The sequence below is a fragment of the Poecilia latipinna genome, unplaced genomic scaffold (assembly GCF_001443285.1).
Source record: "Poecilia latipinna isolate Pla-1442-1.1 unplaced genomic scaffold, P_latipinna-1.0 Scaffold4800, whole genome shotgun sequence".
Taxonomy (NCBI): Eukaryota; Metazoa; Chordata; class Actinopteri; order Cyprinodontiformes; family Poeciliidae; genus Poecilia; species Poecilia latipinna.
The window spans coordinates 10451-18278 of NW_015117416.1; the positions used below are offsets into that span (position 1 = coordinate 10451).

At 37.0% G+C, this 7828-nt stretch overlaps 1 long non-coding RNA gene across 1 annotated transcript; it reads right to left on the bottom strand.

Annotated features, from left to right (window-relative positions):
• Nucleotides 1-217: 217 nt before the first annotated feature.
• Nucleotides 218-7810, bottom strand: LOC106943030 (uncharacterized). Its single transcript, XR_001423795.1, has 2 exons — nucleotides 6493-7810; nucleotides 218-2967 (listed from the first exon to the last, which is right to left on the bottom strand). It is a non-coding gene; the product is annotated as an uncharacterized LOC106943030 (long non-coding RNA).
• Nucleotides 7811-7828: the final 18 nt, after the last annotated feature.

Sequence of the window (7828 nt, forward strand, 5' to 3'; positions counted from 1 at the left end):
ACATCAACATTTTGTGTTTGACAGAGGTCATGTAAAATGTACTTTGGACATGCATTTAAGGATATGGAAAATCCTAAAATATTTTCCTATCTGCTGAGTTTTTTACTTTATCCTTGGTGGTTCTTGTGTTCGCTTCCTGTTTGAATTATCTGATGTAGTCGTCGCAAGAACTGTGTTGTGTTCGCACCCTTGAGATTTGGGTTGGTTTTTTTCCCCCCCCTTAAATGCAAGATTCATATTATTTCATAATCCGAGAGTAAAATGTTTTTTTTCTGAATCAAGATATTATTTGGAAGTTGGAAGAGATCCAACTTCTTTACCAGTTACTGTAGCTTCCACAGAGCTCACTTACATTTCCTGCATCTCTTTTTGGGGTTGCCAATGGACACATTCCTGTTTGAAAATTACTTTTTATGCCAAGAAAAAGCTATTGTGTGAACATAACTATAGATATTGAAATCCGGACAGATCAATCACGCATGTTAAGTCATCATTCACTTAGAAATGCACGCACCTGGTTTTGACATTATCTTAAAGGGCTCTTTCTGTAAAAGGTCAAGTTTGATTTATTCATGTTTCAGACTTTCCTTGTGTGTTTTCTGACACTAAAATATAAGTTTTATTTTAAACTGACTAATGTTTTGACTTTATCAGGACAGATGATCTAGATCTATATGTTTTATGCAGAATAGATTGGTGTTAAATTTGTTAAAACACATTGTTCAAAACATGCAGAATACAGGAGTCGTGATGGTGTATTATGCAAAACCCTGTAATCTCATGAGGTTACCCTCCACTGTCTCTCCATTGTGTTGTGGGAGGATAATGTACACTCCCCCATGTATATTGTTGTAATTGTGCACTTTGGACATGCATTTAACACACTTGCTATGTAACAACTGTTATTTTCAATCCTTTTGTAAGGAAAGGCAGGAAGATGATGACGCCGGCAAGCATGCTGCCTTCAAAGACCTCAGATTTAAGCACGGCTAAGCCTTGATTTAAAATAATTTCATGTTTCCTTCCTCTGAGTCACCATTTTCTAGTGCCTTTATCCGAGCTCCTGCTATAAAATATATTTTTCAGGCAATTGCTGACATTGTTTTCCTTTTTTTTCCTTGCAAAATGAAGAGATTTATTTCACCCAACTGATCAAATAAACAGAAACACAAACCAGTTTTTTCATAGACAAAATCCTAAAATTGGACGCAGATGTTGTAAAACATTTTTAATAGAAATAATAAATTTTGTATAAAAAAAACTAAACATGCTTCACACACTTCTTAAGTTTTCTTGAGGTTTTACAAATACATAGTCATATAGCCAGGCACTGCATCTTTTTGTAAATTTTCCTCAATTTTAGGATATGTCAGGACATAAAGCAGACATCATCAATCTATTTAATAACATACATTAACTTGCCATTTAATTTGGTCAGCACTCACATTTTATTCTGCAACACAAATGGTGTTGAAAGTAATAAAGAGGGAGGCATGAGAAGCAGCACTGAACTCACAACACAAATGACCCCACAACATTTTCCCCAAGACATCAGAGGGCTTTTATACTGCACAAAGCCAAATATTAATGTATTCAGCGAGCTGGGGGTGGATTGATAGAGATATAGCATATCTTTTGCAATTTGATTTTCATTTGTTGAAAAGCTTTACAACTTCCTTACCCCTCCCCCTTATCATGAGTGCCAGAAGAGGACATGTACAGTAATGAATTTTCTCTCTAGCCGGCCCATTATGGATATCATCCTCAGGGCAAGCTGTACGATCTCCTCAAGGGCGCACTTCATCTTAATTCCCTTGCTAATGGATCTGTACAGCTACGCTTCAGCCTTACGTTTTCTCATGTGACCGGGAGGGTAACTGATGGCAGTGATGGAAGGGTCATCCTGGATGACGGCTCACAGTGAGATCCCCACGGCTAAAACACCAACCACGGTCCACCGTTTCAAAGTACATACAGGTATGAGGAGGGCAGTGGCAGCCTTTTAGGCTAGCTGTTAATACAAATCATGATCTCACTTAAGCACAGATAAACAATCACTCACTAGACCTTTTCACCAATTGAGAACAGATTTTTGAACGCACAGTAGGCTCGTGCCTAAACAATTTTAACAACGCTGCAACAAAGTTTAAAAGCATTCCAAAGATATTGTATTTTTTTCTTCTCCTTCATTTTTTCCTTAGTTTATTTGGTAAACAACACAATACAGGATGTTGAAACTGGCATGCTCAAAAACGGCAAATATCCTCTTATATAAGCGTGGTCCTTCTTAACTCAGTTGGACCCTGAAAGAGGACAGAAAAACACATGTAGTCTGGTACAGATCTGCTGCATTGTTGAGATGATCCCCGTTCCCAGTCATCTGAGTCATAAGACTGGAATGTATTATGAATAAAAACAAACAGAAGCCTGTTTTAGAAGTCCATGGATCATGTCTTCATGCCTTTTTGGTGTTGATTAATCCCTTCTGATGCCTTTAAAGTACTTGAAGATAACACTAAGTACATTTGGATTCAGTTCCAGTCAGCAGTGTGTAAGATGACAGGAGTCTCTGAAAGATGGCATAACTGAAATGTAAACACTAAAGAAAAACTCCATCTTTCAGTCTCCAGGCCTCTGTCCTGTTAATATTTTTCTTCTTTTCACGGCGTGTGTGTACTCTTGGTTGACAGAAGATGGAACCTTAAAATTGTACAGTTATCTGTCCCCTTCGTCTCTTTTGTCCATCTCCGCCCCTCTTTGTGGATTCTCCTCAGCGTGTCATGTCTTTGGGCAATGCTTGTGTGATCTCCCACTACACAATGACACTTCTTTTTTTTTCAGCTGTGAAATTCCACTGCGTGTATTTTTTTTCTCCGCCGGGGTGGAAATCTTGAATTGAGATAAGAACCTTTGTCCCTTAGATTGCATGGTTGCTGTAGCTGATGTAGGTTTGCTTTGTGGAGAAGGCTGAAAGAGAAGAAATAAAAGAGGGAACTGAGACTCAAATTCAGAGAAAGAGGAATATCTACCATGTGAAGGTTTTTCTTTCTGCTGTTTTTCTGATGTAACAACTATTACATGAAATGTCAAAAAAATGGATAAAAATAAAAGCTAAATAGTTTTCAGCCACCACACGACGGTAATGAAATAATATCAGTAATTCCTAATATTTCTCTTCTGTTTGTTGTTTTTTTTATTTTTTGCGGTACTGCACACTTGCATTGCCTACAGCGACCTCGCCACCTTCTTTTCTTGCAGCTGTCAAAAGTCAGCTATCCAGTTGTGTGCCCATACCGTGTTAGCTGATTCACTGAGGTGGAGCAGATAAATCCTGACATATTGCAACCAGATCCCGGCTGTTGTGGGAGCTGCCCTAGACAGGAATTTTTCAATTTCATCCACACCAGCGTTGACAATGACAAATGGTTCTTATTGAAATAGCCAAGCACTGTACAGCCTCTGGAAACTGAAATCCCATCTGGATAAATTGTATCCAGCTATCAATTCTATGTCTTTTGCCTTCGCACCACTTATTGCAACAAAAGGCCCAATTAAACCCTAGCAGAACCTTGAATCTTGAACAGAAATAATGGTGGTGTGTCTGTTTACATGTACACTTTCTACTGTAAACTGAGCATTGTGCTTTTGTTACCGTGCTGCATTGTCATACATTTTTTATACATTTAAGTTTTTTCAGGTAAAAAAACAAACAGCGTCAGCTCTTTTTCTGTATGCACAAGAAAACACTTCCATTCTTGGTGTTAATATAATAGACGGGGGACTGAAGCTTTAAAATGTGCAACAAAAGCCTTGATTCCATCTTCAGGCCAGGTTCAGACCAGACTGAGTGAATTGATTTCTGTTGACAGAGAAAACTGATTAAAATTGCTTCCTGCCCAAGGCAAGCAGAAGAAGAGTGCTTTGAACGCAACATAAGTATTTTTGCTCCTTCAGTTTTCATTATGTACCTATCTTGAATAAATCCTGGTTGTGTCATTGATACCGTAGTACACTTTCATTGGTATTAGGAATAGTCAGAGGACATCTTGCTACTTGTTAAAGTCTTTGACTGCTTCTTAAAAGAGATTTTTCCACAACTGCAGATCCAGGGCTAAGCAGAGCTTGTGGCAGAGCCACTTCTTTCCTCAGTTGGTTTTCCACAGAAGGACTGCTCTCTATCACTGAAATATCTTTTTCAATAAATGTTTGATCTGGTCTATTGTTGTCTAACTTTCTGTAAGAAAATACCATTTTAATTCACCAACTACATTTACCTCACATTTCCATTTTTTAATAATAAGCTTATTTTTTTCAGGATGTTTTAAACAACAGGCTGGACTTGGGAGTGCTTTGCACTAATCTCCGATCGGTAGCAGGAGCATTACAAATGGCAGTTAATTTCTGTTTTGTATGTATATTTGAAGCAGGTAACTCTTGAACTATTCTGTCTCATGAGAACCAAATAAGAGTAAACCAAAGAACATAATGTGTTACAAGGGAAAAAAATGTTTAAATTACCAGGTGCTATTAAAAAACCACAAATAGGTGCAATACCTCCGATTAAAAAAAAAAAAGTTTTTGAGCTCATCTCCCTGTCAGTTCTTAACATGGTCGAGAATGTTAGCTTGTTTGTTTTGGATTACTGATAAAAATGCATACTTGATAAAAATGGTAAAGAAACTAAGTTAAGCACTAAACTTTTTATCTAAATTAACATATAGAGAAGCTTCTCCTTTTTGCCATTTGACTAAAAGTGTAAACCAAGGCGACCTTGCTGCTGTGTTCACAGATATTCCGAATTTGTGCTCGTCTCAACTCCTTTGAGACATGTTTGGGAACTTGGAAGGAAGCTGTGCATGTGGGAAAATTACTAAAATTTGTTACCAAAGAACAATAATTACATTGCTGATTAATGGTTTTGTTTGCTCTTCAAAAACTAAGTTTAATGGCAATTTAATGGGAATAGGCTAATAGATTTTTAGATTTTACATTCAGTCTTGTTTTAATTTTTGAAGAAAAAAATAAAAATGTAGTTTTTGGTTGTTACTATGCTCTATATGCCTAACTATTTTAGTGTGGCAGCATTTGTAATGCAACCATTGAGGACTTCATTAAAAAAAACGAGGCTTGTGCAAGATAAACTGTCCCGCTTGGAAAGTGGACAAGAGGAACCGGCAGCAGCACTCAAAGACAGCAATTGATTGTAAAACAAGAGCAGCCATTAGTTTGATAAAAATGGTAAAGAAACTGAATTAAGCACTAAATGTTTCAGGAAATCTCATCCAAAAAAGATTAAGTGTTTTTTTTTTTTTTGTTGTTTTTTTTGTTTTTTTTTGCAACCAGTCAACAGCAGGATTTACACGCACAGACAAGACTCAAAAATAATTATTTAGAAGAATAATAAGAAGGTGAGAAATATAAATGAAGTAACTGCACTGAGTTAGCCTGGAATTTTGTTTTGAAAAGAGTTACATGCAGGGACTCCTTTCAAATTTAATGCATAGTGTTGACGGTGATGCTGCACAATACCCGCCATCATCCTAAACTGCCTCATTGCTTTTTTTAAATTATAAGGTGCAGGGTGAGGCCATATATCATGATTTATAAATAGGCCGGGTTAGCTTTTTGGAAGATGTTTGTGATTTAAAAAGGCTTATTAAAGCCATCCCTCATTTTACTAACTGAAAACATTATTCAGTTACTAACATTATTCAGTTACTAACATGTACAAAAATAGTAGATTTAATGATAGACTTGTGTTGTTTGTCTAAACATCTAAATGTGTAGTTTAGCAATGTGCTCTGTACACACTGAACATTTACAATTAGACACTAAGTGGATGCAACAACAAAATTAAATATTTTGGGGAAAAAAATTACTCGTGTGGAGGCGAAACAAATTAATTGTTACAAAATGGGAAAAACAATTGTTTCCCATCACTCATGAGGTAGGTGGCAGAAAGCAACTGAAAGATGAGACTGGGTAGGGGTGCAAACAGGACTGTTGTATTTAACTGGTAATCAATCAGCATCATGTTAATAGAGGGAATAATTCATTATTCAGGCATGAACATAAACAGTATAAACAGAGATGTATGAAAAGTTGCATTTTGGAAGTGAAACGTTAAATGGGATAAGATGTAGTTTAGTAAGACGGTAAAGGATGTGAGATGTACAGACATCAGAAAACATCAGATTTCTTATTGATAGTATAGCAATAGCAAAACACACCTTAAACTCCCAAAGTTATTTCTTAACACCAATACCCTCTTGGCCTCTGCATCAAAACAGCAAGAGTGACACATTTACTGGATTCAGTGAGGTTTCAAGTATCTTGCTACTCAATTTGTTAAAAGTATTTTTTTTTTCTTTCTGATTTATATCGTAGCATAAATTGAGTTTGATTTGCATACAAAAGGAAAGAACAATTCTGGAAAACAAACCATTGTGGGTCTTCAGTGAAAGGGTATCTGATTTGCATTCGGGTTCTTACATTGTGTTTCCAGGCTTTCGCATAGTTCAGTCTTGGCCTCTCCGTTGGGTCTGAGTCCAGCCTTGGGGTTGAACTTGTTGGACATGGTGGCGGCGGTAACCACAGCCTTCAGGCTGCGAGTGCGCTTTGGCACATTCTGCTCTGGGTGTAAAAGAATCACATAGACCTTGGGCATGTAGAGCAACCCGAGGGACACTGAAGCACTCAGGCTCACAGAGATGGTTAGTGTGGTTGTTTGGATGTACATCTGCGGAAGACAAACACCAGAAAAACAGCTGAAAGAAACAGGTCTTTCTAAATAACCACCATAAAGAACAAGTGACATCTGCTTTAAGTTATTAATTAGAGTGGAAGCATCCAATGAGCCACGGGTAAGCCAGGCTGCTATTTGAGTAGTTCCTGTTTTCTTCTTTGTCCAGTTGAAAATTCTTTAATACAACCAACGTGATGAAACCTGCTTTAAATCAGCATCTGTTCTTTTATGAAGTCTGTGCTGAGCAAGTCAAGGCCAGCATATTTGCTAAATTTCCTGCAATGATAGTTTTAATATGACCGTCACGTAAAGCTAGAAACAGATTTCATAACTTCAAGTGAATTGGACACTGCTATTATTCATAACAAGCAGACTCATAAAAAGAAACAAGCTCATGAAAATTTTACGCATGGTCAAATCCTGCGAACCAGGAGGGAGGGTAACTGAATATCAGCCTCGCTCATTCCATTTTAATCGTCTGCAAAGCTGCAGCAAATTAATGAGTCATGTTAATGGAAGATTCGAGGAAGAGGAAAAGATTGTCATTTCTATACATCAGCTACACCATGAGGAATTGATTCAGTTTTGGAGTAATTCACTTTTTAACTTATGAGTTCCAACTGTTTATTGACTGTTCATGACAGAAACCTAAGTCACCATTGAGCCATTAAAAACACATGTTTTACCTCAGGAAAGGTGCATTTTAGCCTCTACAGACTTGTAAGACTCTGGACATCAGGACTGACAACAAAATAAAACTTTATGCAACATAACCCTGGACATTATGGATCGATGGATAAATAATAAAGTCATATAAAAAAATCTCACGACTGGTCAGGTAGATAGGCACCCTTAAAGGAATAGCTTATATAATTTATGAAAAAAGGTATTTATTTTTTAATATATTTCTGAATAAGGTGAAACAACTTTGGAAAAAGCAGATGAACTCATGGCTTTCAGTCAAAGCAGATTTCTGCAAACTACTCCAGTCAAACTTTTTATTCAAACAATATTTTAGAAACCCTTGAACCAGTGTTGTGGTACTCGAAGTTGGTCTTGGTCTTAAGACCGGTCTTAAGACCA